This window comes from Hyla sarda, chromosome 6, assembly GCF_029499605.1.
Source record: "Hyla sarda isolate aHylSar1 chromosome 6, aHylSar1.hap1, whole genome shotgun sequence".
Lineage (NCBI taxonomy): Eukaryota > Metazoa > Chordata > Amphibia > Anura > Hylidae > Hyla > Hyla sarda.
Window position 1 is genome coordinate 259,662,891 of NC_079194.1, and position 13,329 is coordinate 259,676,219.

A 13,329-nucleotide genomic window follows, 5' to 3' on the forward strand; every position below is an offset into this window, starting at 1 on the left:
CCTCCCATAGACATGGAGGGGGCTTGACGGCTATGATTGTAGCATTTAACAATGCTTCTTGATCCCAGTGTTTGCCCAGTATTTACAACAGATTATGTGAGACTTGTTCTGATGGGACCATATACAACATTTATTCCATGTTATTAACTTACTGACAGAGCCTATATAAGAAATCTTATGATTGCATATACTAATATGCAGTGATCTTATATGGGGAGTAAAGCTGACCTTGTGGTGCAATGGTAGTGCATCTGACTCCAGTTTAGAAGGCTGTGCATATTCAAACATGTTGGGGTCAATATTTTTAATGTTCTCCACCTTCGTTCTAAATAATAATATGAAGAAATGTATCTAATTTGATCTAAAATGTCACAAATAAGTATTTTTGGAAAGATAATTACTTTAATGTTTGCCAGGAGGACATATAGGGTGAACCACTTGGTATAAATAAAACAAAAAAACAAAACATTTTTGATTAGAACTACAAACATTATTCAGGAATGTAAGGAATGTATATAAAGAATGTAATACAAAGTATTTAAAAGGTAAAAACATTTTTTGAATCAATTAAAATCCCAAGGTGGGCGCCTCAAAATGACATTGCTTGGTAAATGTTAATTGTGAAGATCATTACAATAAATTAACCTGAACAGACTGTATTGTGGATTTTCTCTAAAAGCCCATCAGCAGTTTTCCAGCAGGTGGTTCCATGGTGTAATGGTTAGCACTCTGGACTTTGAATCCAGCGATCCGAGTTCAAATCTCGGTGGAACCTGAAAACTTTTAATTAATTTAGCTGTTGTTAATATGTTAAAACTACAGAACTAACGTGCTTAACCCCTTAAGGACTCAGGGTTTTTCCGTTTTTGCACTTTCGTTTTTTCCTCCTTACCTTTTAAAAATCATAACCCTTTCAATTTTCCACCTAAAAATCCATATTATGGCTTATTTTTTGCATCGACAATTCTACTTTGCAGTGACATTAGTCATTTTACCCAAAAATGCACGGCGAAACGGAAAAAAAAATCATTGTGCGACAAAATCGAAAAAAAACCGCCATTTTGTAACTTTTGGGGGCTTCCGTTTCTACGCAGTGCACATTTCGGTAAAAATTACACCTTATAATTATTCTGTAGGTCCATACGATTAAAATGATACCCTACTTATATAGGTTTGATTTTGTCGCACTTCTGGAAAAAATCATAACTACATGCAGGAAAATGTATACGTTTAAAAATGTCATCTTCTGACCCCTATAACTTTTTTATTTTTCCATGTACAGGGCAGTATGAGGACTCATTTTTTGCGCCCTGAGTTTTTATCGGTATGATTTTTGTTTTGATCGGACTTTTTGATCACTTTTTATTCATTTTTTAATGGTATAAAAAGTGACCAAAATACGCTTTTTTGGACTTTGGAATTTTTTTTGCGCGTACGCCATTGACCATGCGGTTTAATTAATGATATATTTTTATAGTTCGGACATTTACGCACGCGGCGATACCACATATGTTTATTTATTTATTTTTTTATGGGAAAAGGGGGGTGATTCAAACTTTTATTAGGGAAGGGGTTAAATGACCTTTATTAACACTTTTTTTTTTTTACTTTTTTTTTGCAGTGTTATAGGTCCCATAGGGACCTATAACACTGCACACACTGATCTTTTACACAGATCACAGGCGTGTATTAACACGCCTGTGATCAGTGTTATCGGCGCTTGACTGCTCCTGCCTGGATCTCAGGCACGGGTCAGTCATTCGCCGATCGGACACCGAGGAGGCAGGTAAGGGCCCTCCCGGTGTCTGGTCAGCTGTTCGGGATGCCACGATTTCACCGCGGCGGTCCCGAACAGCCCGACTGAGCAGCCGGGTCACTTTCAGTTTCACTTTAGAAGTGGCAGTCAGCTTTGACCGCCGCTTCTAAAGGGTTAATACCGCACATCGCCGCGATCGGCGATGTGTGGTATTAGCCGCGGGTCCCGGCCGTTGATGAGCGCCGGGACCGACGCGATATGATGCAGGATCGTGGCGCGATCCCGCTTCATATCGCGGAAGGCGGCGCAGGACGTAAATATACGTCCTGCGTCATTAAGGGGTTAAAGCGGTATTCCAGGCCCAAACTTTTTTTTATATATCAACTGGCAACGGAAAGTTAAACAGATTTGTAAATTACTTCTATTAAAAAAATCTTAATCCTTCCAATAGTTATTAGCTTCTGAAGTTGAGTTGCTGTTTTCTGTCTAACTGCTTTCTGATGACTCACGTCCTGGGAGCTGTGCAGTTCCTATGGGGATAGTCTCCCATCATGCACAGCTCCCGGGACGTGACATCATCATTGAGCAGTTAGACAGAAAACTTCAGAAGCTAATAACTATTGGAAGGATTAAGATTTTTAAATAGAAGTAATTTACAAATCTGTTTAACTTTTCGGAGCCAGTTGATACATAAAAAAAGTTTTTGCCTGGAAAACCCCTTTAATGATCAGCAACATAAAGCCTGGTACAGCTCAGTATTTAATATAGCTTCTTTTACTCTGTATTATTCCATGATGTTATATAAAAGGAAGCAATAAATTAAAGCACTAGTTGTGTTTGAAAAGCTTATTTATTCACTATATTCCTGTCTTTGCACTTCAAATGACAAAAATAAATACAGTGGTCCCTCAACATATGATGGTAATCCGTTCCAAATGAACCATCGTTTGTTGAAACCATCGTATGTTGAGGGATCCGTGCAATGTAAAGTATAGACAGTGGTCTACAACCTGCGGACCTCCAGATGTTGCAAAACTACAACACTCAGCATGCCCGGACAGCCAACGGCTGTCCGGGCATGCTGGGAGTTGTAGTTTTTCAACATCTGGAGGTCCGCAGGTTGAAGACCATGGGTAGAGGAAGTTGTACTCACCTGTCCCCGCCGCTCCAGACCGTCACCGCTGCCCGGGATGTCGCCCTCCATTGCTGTCGCCGTGTCCCCGGGGTGTCCCCGACGCTCCGGTAAGGCCTCTGCTTCCCCAGCATCTTCTCTCTCCGACGCAGCCATCACGTCGTTACGCACGCTGCTCCTATTGGATGATGGGACGGCGTGCGCGCGACGTGATGACGACGATGGAGAGTGCCGACGATGCAGGGTATCCCGAAGAGGACGCGCCAGAGCCCGAGGACAGGTAGGAGACCATCACCGGAGCACACGGGGCACCGTAAACGGCTATCCGGTGGCAGCTGAAGCAGTCTGCGCTGCTGGATAGCCGTTCATGCGATGGTCCCGTCATACAAAAGCATCGTATGTTGATGCTGCCTTCAACATGCCATGGCCTCTGAGAGGCCATTGTATGTTGAAATGATCGTATGTCGGGGCCATAGTAAGTCGGGGGGTCACTGTATATTACTCTTTTGTTCCCCTCAAAATGGATGTACATTTCTGAACATTGAAAGCGGCAAAGTGGAGTCTATGCCAGCTAGGAAGTGGCATAGATTCCAGCTACAACTTACATCAGTTATCGGAGGAATTGTAGTAAACCTGGTGGGTGCTGGAAGCCACGCTACCTTGATGCTTAGTCCTGTTCACTTTAAAAAGAGTACCATGGCTGGTGTAAAAAGACAAAAGGTGGAGAGTTATCAAAACTTGTGTAGCGAAAGAGTGGTGCAGTTGCCCATAGCAACCAATCAGATTGTTTCCTTCATTTTTATAATCTGATTGGTGGCCAACTACACCACTTTTCCTCTACACGGGTGTTATAATAACCCCCCAAAACACAGGCACAGACTTTGAAATGTATTGCTGACGTTTTGGATTGTTTTCTGTGGAAATATTTATTGCTTGGTGACTAAAACAAATTGGCTTCAGGAATAGGTAACTGTCATAGTGGTAGTTTCCCTTACGTCCTAACCAGTAGCACAGATGGGGTATTCCACCCCCCGCGAACTGGTAGGACAGATGGAAGTTTTATTGAACCTAATTAAACAATCAGTAAGACACACCCACAACCCCCTGTATAAGTAAGAGGGTCATCCTCTGCCTCATTGTGTTTTTTTCTGTCCTCCCGGCAGTGGGACAGATGCTGACCCCCTTACTCCTGTTGGAGGGGGGGGGGGTTCTTACTTGCAGTTCTGGGCTTAGTTTGCGCCCATCTGCTTCTATCCTCGGAGCCGCGACTCCAATCGCGGCCCCGGCCGGAAGTGCGTCAGCGGCGTCTGACGTCACTTCCTGTTTCTCTCTTTCGCTCCCGGCTCGGTTTTTTGCGCCGTTTTTGCCAATAATGCGGCGAAACCGAGCGAGGAGCCTCTTCTATAACCCTCTAACTAATAGGGTTCCTTTTCCTCCTGTTTTTTGTAAGACAGGATTTCTTTTTTCTGCAACTCCGCCTTGTGGGCGGAGTCTTGTTTTGGCGCCAGCCAGGAGGATATTTAAACTCCCCCTAGGCTGCCATTCAGCCTACTAGAGCGCAGAGCTGTTGGTACTTCCACAGTCCTGTCTTTTTGAGTCTAGTAGTGCATCCTTGCGGATACTACTGTTTCCCTATCTCTCTATCTTACCTGGTCTCTTGCTGAGAACTTTGGGTATTTTAATTATATTTTAGCTAGCCGCAATTTTTTCTTGCCGCTACATTATCTAATCACTCCTCTCATATTTACCTAGATATGTCGACCGAGTGCTCAGGGGATCGTGAAGGCTTGGCAAAAAGATCCGCCAAGCGCAAGCACCTCTCTTGCCATGACTGCAATACTCCCCTGGAGGATAATTATGAATTTTCCAGGTGCCCTCCTTGTAGGGCTAAGTCTCTACCTTCCCATCAGACTGAACCTACAGTCCAGGATATGTATGTGTGGGTCTCCTCTAACATGTCGGCTATGCAAGCCTCTATTGAGGAGCTGAAACACGTTGTCTCTCAGAAACGCGCCAGACCTTCTTCACCTCCTAGAATGGAGATGTCTGTGGATCAGGAGAGAAAAGATTCCAAGTCCTCCTCTTCGGATGAGGAGGTCACTGCATCTTATTTTTTTCCGCTGGAAAAGACCCAGCGTCTTCTGAGATCCATCCGGTCGGGGGACCAGGATGATGATCCCGGGGAAGCCTCTACCTCCGCCTCTAAGGGACCTAGGGTCTTTAAAGCGGATGATACCCTTCTGCCCGTGCTTAGAACGGAATGGAAAAAAACAGAAAAGGGTCCGGTCTTAACTAAAAGATTTAAGACCATGTTTCCTATACAGGAATCTCAGCTTTCTTCCTGGGGCCCTGTCCCTAAGGTTGACATGGCAGTTGCCAAACTGTCCAAGAGGACAGTAGTCCCTGCTGAGGATGGGTCTTCCTTGCAGGATCCAATGGATCGGAAGGCTGACTGTGCCATGAGGCGCTCCTACTCCACTGCTTCTGCGTCTGCATCAGTGGCGATAGCTTGCTCTGAGGTAGCAAACTTTTTGAAGACCCGTCTTTCTAACATCCAGTCGGATTTGGACCAGGGGGTTCCTAGAGATGAAATTCTTTCATCCTTCAAGACGTCCAATCTGGCCGTTGATTTTTTGTGCGATGCTTCCACCCAGCATCTTAAATTGGCCTCCAAGTCTATGGCCCTGGCTTCCGCTGGATGACGTCCTCTATGGTTAAAACCTTGGAAGGTTGACAACTCTTTCAAGAACACCTTATGTGCTATGCCTTACGAACCCGGCATTCTTTTCGGAGCTGAGCTGGACCGCATTATGGAGGGACTTTCTGACAAGAAAGGCAAGTCCCTTCCTTATTCCTCCTCTCGTGGTCGAGGCCGGCGTTCTGGGGGCGGATCAGCCCCCCAGCCTAAGCCTCAGAGAGAATGGGGTAATCAACGCCGGGGCGGGAAACGCTCCCATGGCTCCAAAGACAACAGAAAGCTCTGACTGCGGGCTTCTACGAAGCTCTGGGTTCCTTGCCGAGGTGACCTTTCCAGTTTCCCATCCTGCCCCCCAGATTCCAGTTGGTGGTCGTCTTCACCACTTTTCAAGCGCCTGGTCCCTCCACATTCAGGATCCTTGGGTCCTGAGATTAATCTCGGATGGTTATTCGATAGACCTCGAATCAATTCCCCCATCCAATTATGTGGAGACAAGAGTTTTTTCACCAATCAAACAGGGGGCGCTAGAAACCTACATTCTGGAATACATCCAGAAGAATGCCTTAGAGGAAGTTCCTCTTTCAGAGCGGGGGTCAGGAATTTATTCTCCAGTCTTCCTAATTCCCAAGGTAACAGGAGACTGGCGGATGATTATAGATCTGAGATATCTCAATCAGTATGTGAAGCACAAACGCTTTCGTATGGAAACTATTCAATCTGTGGTCAACCTCATCTCGCCAGGGGATTACCTGGCTACTCTGGATCTAAAGGATGCTTACCTTCATATTCCTATTCATCCGGTATCCAGAAAGTATCTAAGGATCGCAGTTCAGGTAGGGGGAGTTCTAAAACACCTCCAGTTTGTAGCCCTCCCGTTTGGAATTTCTTCGGCCCCACACACATTTACCAAAGTGGTGGTAGCGGTAGTCGCTGCTCTAAGGCTCCAGGGGCTCAGCATCGTTCCCTACCTAGACGATTGGCTCCTCAGAGCTCCTTCTTCTGCGATCCTGTCCCAACATCTGCAACTAGCAGTATCCTTCCTTCACCAGTTAGGGTGGATAGTCAATTGGGCCAAATCCAATTTCCTCCCAACTACCTCAGTGAGGTTTCTCGGCTTCATAGTCGACTCAATCTCCATGACACTCTACCTCTCTCCCGAGAGGAAATCTCGGGTGCAGGAATTGGCCCTTTTTCTCTCTGTACCCCGGAGAGTTTCCATTCGCACTCTCATGCGGATGTTGGGACTTATGTCCGCTACCGTGGATGCGGTTCCTTGGGCTCTTTGGCATCTACGCCCTCTTCAATCAGAGGTGCTCGCCACTTGGAATCTCAGGCCCTCGGGCCTAAACAAGTGCCACTCCCTGTCTTATCGAGTCAGGTCCTCTCTCAGATGGTGGTCTCACCTCGAGGACGGCAAGTCAATGATCCAACCTCCTTGGATCATACTTACTACCAACGCGTCCCTTGTATGTTGGGGAGCGCATCTCTTGGATCAGTTAGTGCGGGGATCTTGGTCTCCTCAGGAGAGAGGGTTAACCTCCAATCTCCTCGAGATTCGAGCCATCAGATTAGCACTCCTCCACTTTGCTTCTCTTCTTCAAGGGAAAGCAGTAAAGATCCAATCCGACAGCATGACGGCTGTACTGTACATCAACAAGCAGGGAGGCACTCGATCACAAAGCCTCCTCAGAGAGGTGGGTCTGATCTTGGATTGGGCAGAGAGGAACCTAACCCACCTGTCGGCAGTTCACATTCGGGGATCTCTCAATGTGATCGCCGACCGCCTGAGCAGAGGACTTTCAACTGGAGAATGGTCTCTCCATCCAGAGATGTTCAAACAAATAATACTCAGGTGGGGTATGCCAGAAATAGATCTTATGGCAACAAGGTTCAACACCAAAGTGGTGAGATTTTGTTCCCTGTACAGGGAAGACAACCCAGTAGCAATCGATGCTCTCTCAATCCCATGGAGGTTCAGGCTGGCCTACATCTTCCCTCCAATTTCCTTGATCCCAAGGGTATTGATGAAAATCAGGCAGGACCAAGCCTCTGTCATAGCCATAATTCCATTTTGGCCCAAGAGAGCTTGGTTTACCCAACTCTTGCAAATGAGTCGGGGACAATTCGGGAGGCTTCCCCCAGAGCAAGCACTAGTGTCGGGGGACACTCACAGCTGCTCAAATCTTCAAATGTTCAACCTGACAGCCTGGAGGTTGACCAGTCCCTTCCACATCTAGAAGGGCTTTCTAGTGCGGTCTTGAATACCCTCTCGCATTCCAGAGCGGAGTCCACTAACAGAGCCTATAAAAGAATTTGGACAACTTTTCAGTCTTGGTGCTCCAAGAAACAACTACCTGGACAGAATCCAGCTGTTGCCACAATCCTCAACTTTCTCCAGGAGGGATTAGACAAGAATCTATCTCCTTCCACACTCAGAGTTCAGGTATCAGCCATCTCTGCCTTTCTCAATAAACCATTGTCTCAAGACCCACTAGTCAAAATATTCTTGAGGGGATCCTCAAGGTTAAAACCTACAATTATACAACCTGTCCCAGCATGGGACTTATCGATGGTGCTCAAGGGGTTAGCATCTCCCCCCTTTGAGCCCTTGGAGGAGGTGGACATGAAGTTTGTTACCGTTAAAATAACTTTTTTACTGGCAATCACTTCAGCCAAAAGGATTGGGGAACTTCAAGCGCTCTCGGCACTTGAACCATATACTAAATTTTTGCCGGATCGAGTGTTACTCAGATTCATGCCATCCTTTATACCTAAGGTTCCATCATTCCAAAATATAAATCAAGTTATATCCCTGCCAGTATTTTCTCCTCCTCCATCCTCCAATGAAGATAGTTCTCTTCATTGCCTAGATATCTCGAGATGTCTCCAGATATATATAAGAAGATCTTTGGAGTTTCGGAAGGATGAAAATCTGCTAATTCTCTTTTCAGGACCCAAAAGAGGTCTTAAAGCTTCAAAGCCCTCCATCAGTAGATGGGTAAAAGATGCCATTCGTATTGCCATGGTATCCCAAGGTAAGGAGCCTCCTGAGTTTGTAAAAGCTCATTCCACCAGGTCTGTATCTACCTCCTTTGCGGAAAGGAGTCTTGTTCCCTTGGAACATATATGCAAAGCTGCTTCCTGGAGTTCACTCTCCACATTTATCACCCACTACAGACTTGACAGTAGATTGGCCGATTTTTCCTCATTTGGACGGACAGTATTATCTGCCGTCAGGCATGAGAGCCCTCCCTCATAGGGTTTCTGCTTGCCATTTCCCCATCTGTGCTACTGGTTAGGACGTAAGGGAATCGTTAATTTCTAACGATAATTTGTTTTCCCTTAGTCCTAACAGTAGCACAACTTTCCCTCCCTAGTTAAGTTATTTTCTTCTATTATTTACCTTTAGTTCTTCTTGTTACTACACAATGAGGCAGAGGATGACCCTCTTACTTATACAGGGGGTTGTGGGTGTGTCTTACTGATTGTTTAATTAGGTTCAATAAAACTTCCATCTGTCCTACCAGTTCGCGGGGGGTGGAATACCCCATCTGTGCTACTGTTAGGACTAAGGGAAAACAAATTATCGTTAGAAATTAACGATTGTCTTCATAAATTGTCTTTTTTTTTTTATGTAATCCCATTCCTTTCCCTCTCCCCATGAGGCTATGGGTGTTAGGACTCCCAGGGTTTGCAATTTTTTGGGAAGATGTAAACATCTATTGTTGATTTTTATCTTTGCTGGCTGTTATGTCAGCATTGTTTTTCATATTGAAGTTGTATTTACCAAAGACAAAAAAAGATTTAATGTTTTGTTTACCTTTATATAAAAAAAATTTAAATTTACTATATGACATACAGTGACCCCCCGACCTACGATGGCCCCGACATACAATAATTTCAACATACGATGGCCTCTCAGAGGCCATCACATGTTGAAGACAGCATCAACATACAATGCTTTAGTATGTCGGGGCCATCGCATAAACGGCTATCCGGCAGCGCTGACTGCTTCAGCTGCCACGGGATAGCCGTTTAAGGTGCCCCGTGTGGTCCGGTGATGATCACTCACCTGTCCCCGGCGCTCCGGACTGTCCTCTTCGGGCTCCGCTTCATCGCCGTCGCTCTCCTTCGTCGTTATCACGTCACCGCACACACCGTCCCGTCATCCAATAGGAGCGGCGTGCGCAGCAACGTTATGACAGCGAAGAATAGCGACAATCCCAGGCAGCAGAGACGGTCCAGTGCGGCGGGGACGCAGAGACAGCAATGGAGGCCAACATCCAGGGCAGCGGTGACAGTCCGGAGCGGTGGGGACAGGTGAGTATAACTTCCTATACTTTTCATTGCACGGATCCCTCAACATACAATGGTTTCAACTAACGATGGTTCATTTGGAATGAATTACCATTGTATATTGAGGGATCACTGTACATTGGTAATGATTCCATAGCTCAGGGATTGGAGCAATAGTTTTTTAAACCAGGGGTCATGAGTTCATATCTCACGGGGGGCCTTTATTTCTTTAAGTATAAGGCTGGATTTATTTTTTCACATCTGGACCATATATAAGAGGTGCTATATTAACAAATAGTGCACAACAGAAAATGTAGTGTTCCAGAGCCAGAATGGGATGCATCAGGAAGTTGTATATTATATTACCTATTCCTCTTGAAACCACTTAATATCTTTAAAAAAAACTTCACATTTTCAGCAGCAAAAATACCCCAACATGTGTGATTGTACCTTTCCAATTTTTGTGAGAGCAGTGTCATACCATAGTTGTTGACACTTATTTCAGATTAGTGGATGTAAAATTGGGAGGCATTGCTAAGATTCAAACTCAGGAACTCCTGTAGAGATGAGCGAACTTACAGTAAATTCGATTCGTCACGAACTTCTCAGCTCGGCAGTTGATGACTTATCCTGCATGAATTAGTTCAGCTTTCAGGTGCTCCGGTGGTCTGGAAAAGGTGGATACAGTCCTAGGAAAGACTCTCCTAGGACTGTATCCACCTTTTCCAGCCCACGGGAGCACCTGAAAGCTGAACTAATTTATGCAGGATAAGTCATCAACTGCCGAGCCGAGAAGTTTGTGACAAATCGAATTTACTGTAAGTTCGCTCATCTCTAATCTCCTGTATACTTGACAGGCACTTTAACCCCTTGGGGACAGAGGGTTTTTCTGTTTTTGCACTTTACTTTTTTCCTCTTTTTTAAAAACATTTTAAAAATCATAACCCTTTCAATTTTGCACCTAAAAATCCATATGATGGTTTATTTTTTGCGCCACCAATTCTACTTTGTAATGACATCACAAATTTTACCCAAAAATCTATGGTGAAACGAAAAAAAAAATTTAGGCAACAAAATTGAAGAAAAAACACAATTTTGTAACTTTTGGGGGCTTCCGTTTCTACGCAGTGCATATTTCGGTAAAAATTACACCTTATCATTATTCGTACTTCTGGAAAAAATCATAACTACATGCAGGAAAATGTATACGTTTAAAATTGTCATCTTCTGACCCCTATAACTTTTTTTTTTTTTCGCATACAGGGCCATATGAGGGCTCATTTTCTGCGCTGTGATCTGAAGTTTTTAGCGGTACCATTTTTGTATTGATCGGACTTTTTGAACGCTTTTTATTCATTTTTTTATATAAAAAGTGACCAAAAATACGCCATTTTGGACTTTGGAATCTTTTTGCGCGTACGCCATTGACCGTGTGGTTTAATTAATTATATATTTTTTATAATTTGGACATTTCCCCACACGGCGATATCACATATGTTTATTTTCATTTTTATTTACACAGTTTTTTTTTTAAAAGGGAAAAGGGGGGGGTGATTCGCACTTTTATTAGGAAGGGGTTAAATGATCTTTATTCACTTTTTTTTTTCACTTTCTTTTTGCAATGTTATAGCTCCCATAGGGGGCTACAACTCTGTACACACTGATCTATTACATTGATCAAACGTTTCTCCTAGGAAACCATTGATCAATGATTCTGCTGCTTGACTGCTCATGCCTGGATCTCAGGCACTGAGCAGTCATTCGGTGATCGGACAACAGGAGGCAAGGTAGGAGACTCTCCTCGTGTCCTACAGCTGTTCGGGATGCCACGATTTTGCCACGGCAATTCCAAACAGCCCACTGAGCTAGCCAGGAGCAGTTTACTTTCATTTTAGACGCAGCGTTCAACTTTGAACGCTGCATCTAAAGGGTTAATAGCGCACGGCATACAGGTACGCCCACCGTCCCCAACAGGTTAACCCTTTAAGGATGCAGGGTTTTTCAGTTTTTGCATTTTTGTTTTTTCCTCATCACCTTCTAAAAATAATAACACTTTCAATTTTGTACCTAAAAATCCATATGATGGTTTATTTTTTGTGCCACCAATTCTACTTTGTAATGACATCAGTAATTTTACCCTAAAATCTACGGCAAAACGGAAAAAAAAAAATGTGCAACAAGATGGAAGAAAAAACGCCATTAAAACGATACCCAACTTATATATGTTTGATTTTGTATTACATCTGAAAAAAATCATAACTACATGCAGGAAAATGTATACATTTAACCCCTTAAGGACCAAGCCTATTTTCACCTTAAGGACCAGAGTGTTTTTTGCACATCTGACCACTGTCACTTTAATACCAAAAAATAAAGAGAAAAAAAGTTCAAATGAAGAAAATAGGTTAAAATATAATTTTATTACAAATTATAATAATAGTGCAAATAAAATCAAAAAAATTCTGGAGAGGAATTGGTTTATTATAATGGCAGACCTGTTATTAAACCAAATTATCCCCAAGTCCCCCTAGTAGACTATAGATATAGAGGTAGTGAAGGAGGAGAATAAAGTAGGAGGATGTGTTCCATGTAACAAAGATCGCTGTTTATGCTGCAGGATGCTACAGGGCACAAGGATTCAAAACTTTTTTTCTTTTCAGACTAAAAGAAATTTACAATAAAAGATTTTATCAATTGTGGTTCACAATTTACAATTTATTTATTGTCCTGTGCTTGTAATCTACAGTACGTGGGTCGCACCGTGCAGACGGTGCGATCCCGTATGTGCAAGCATAGGTTCAATATAAAAAAACTATTTTTATTACACAGTGTCTCACGTCACTTTTCAATTGTCCACAAGGGAGATATGAGCTCCTTAAAATTAATTATACTGGAACAAATTCCAGAAAATTGTCCCGTTTAATTAATCGGGAGTCATTTTGGATTCACAAACTTGTTACGTTATCCCCTCAGGGACTTAATGAGATCATTGAAAATGTACGTTGGAAGTTGATATCCTTGTGCCCTGTTCACATAATGCGTTTTTTTCAGTTTGCATTTTATTATATATTTTTGTTTTTCACATTTATTTTATGTCTATTTTTATAAGTATACCGACATTGTTCATGTAGAATGTTCGTATATTATTATTGATGGGTTTACATCCCCATCAATATATGTTCATTGAGATATATTTATATTCAGATTGATGCAGTTTTTTATGTTTTTATATATTTGTATGCATACGATTGTATGGATCAAGGTGACGCACGCACACATATGTGTTTGTTCACACATATATTTTTTGTTGTGTGCGATACATGAGTCTGCTGTGGTCCATAATTTATGATTGACATCTTACTTTATGTATTGTATTATATGTGTATTTTTACATATTTGTACAGAAAGTGTTGCACTTGGAGTGCATACATTTTATTATTTTATGAA

General features: G+C 43.2%; 1 non-coding gene across 1 annotated transcript; it reads left to right on the forward strand.

Moving 5' to 3' along the window:
* Positions 1-703: 703 nt before the first annotated feature.
* TRNAQ-UUG (transfer RNA glutamine (anticodon UUG)) lies at positions 704-775 on the forward strand. The gene has a single exon. It is a non-coding gene; the product is annotated as a tRNA-Gln (tRNA).
* Positions 776-13,329: the final 12,554 nt, after the last annotated feature.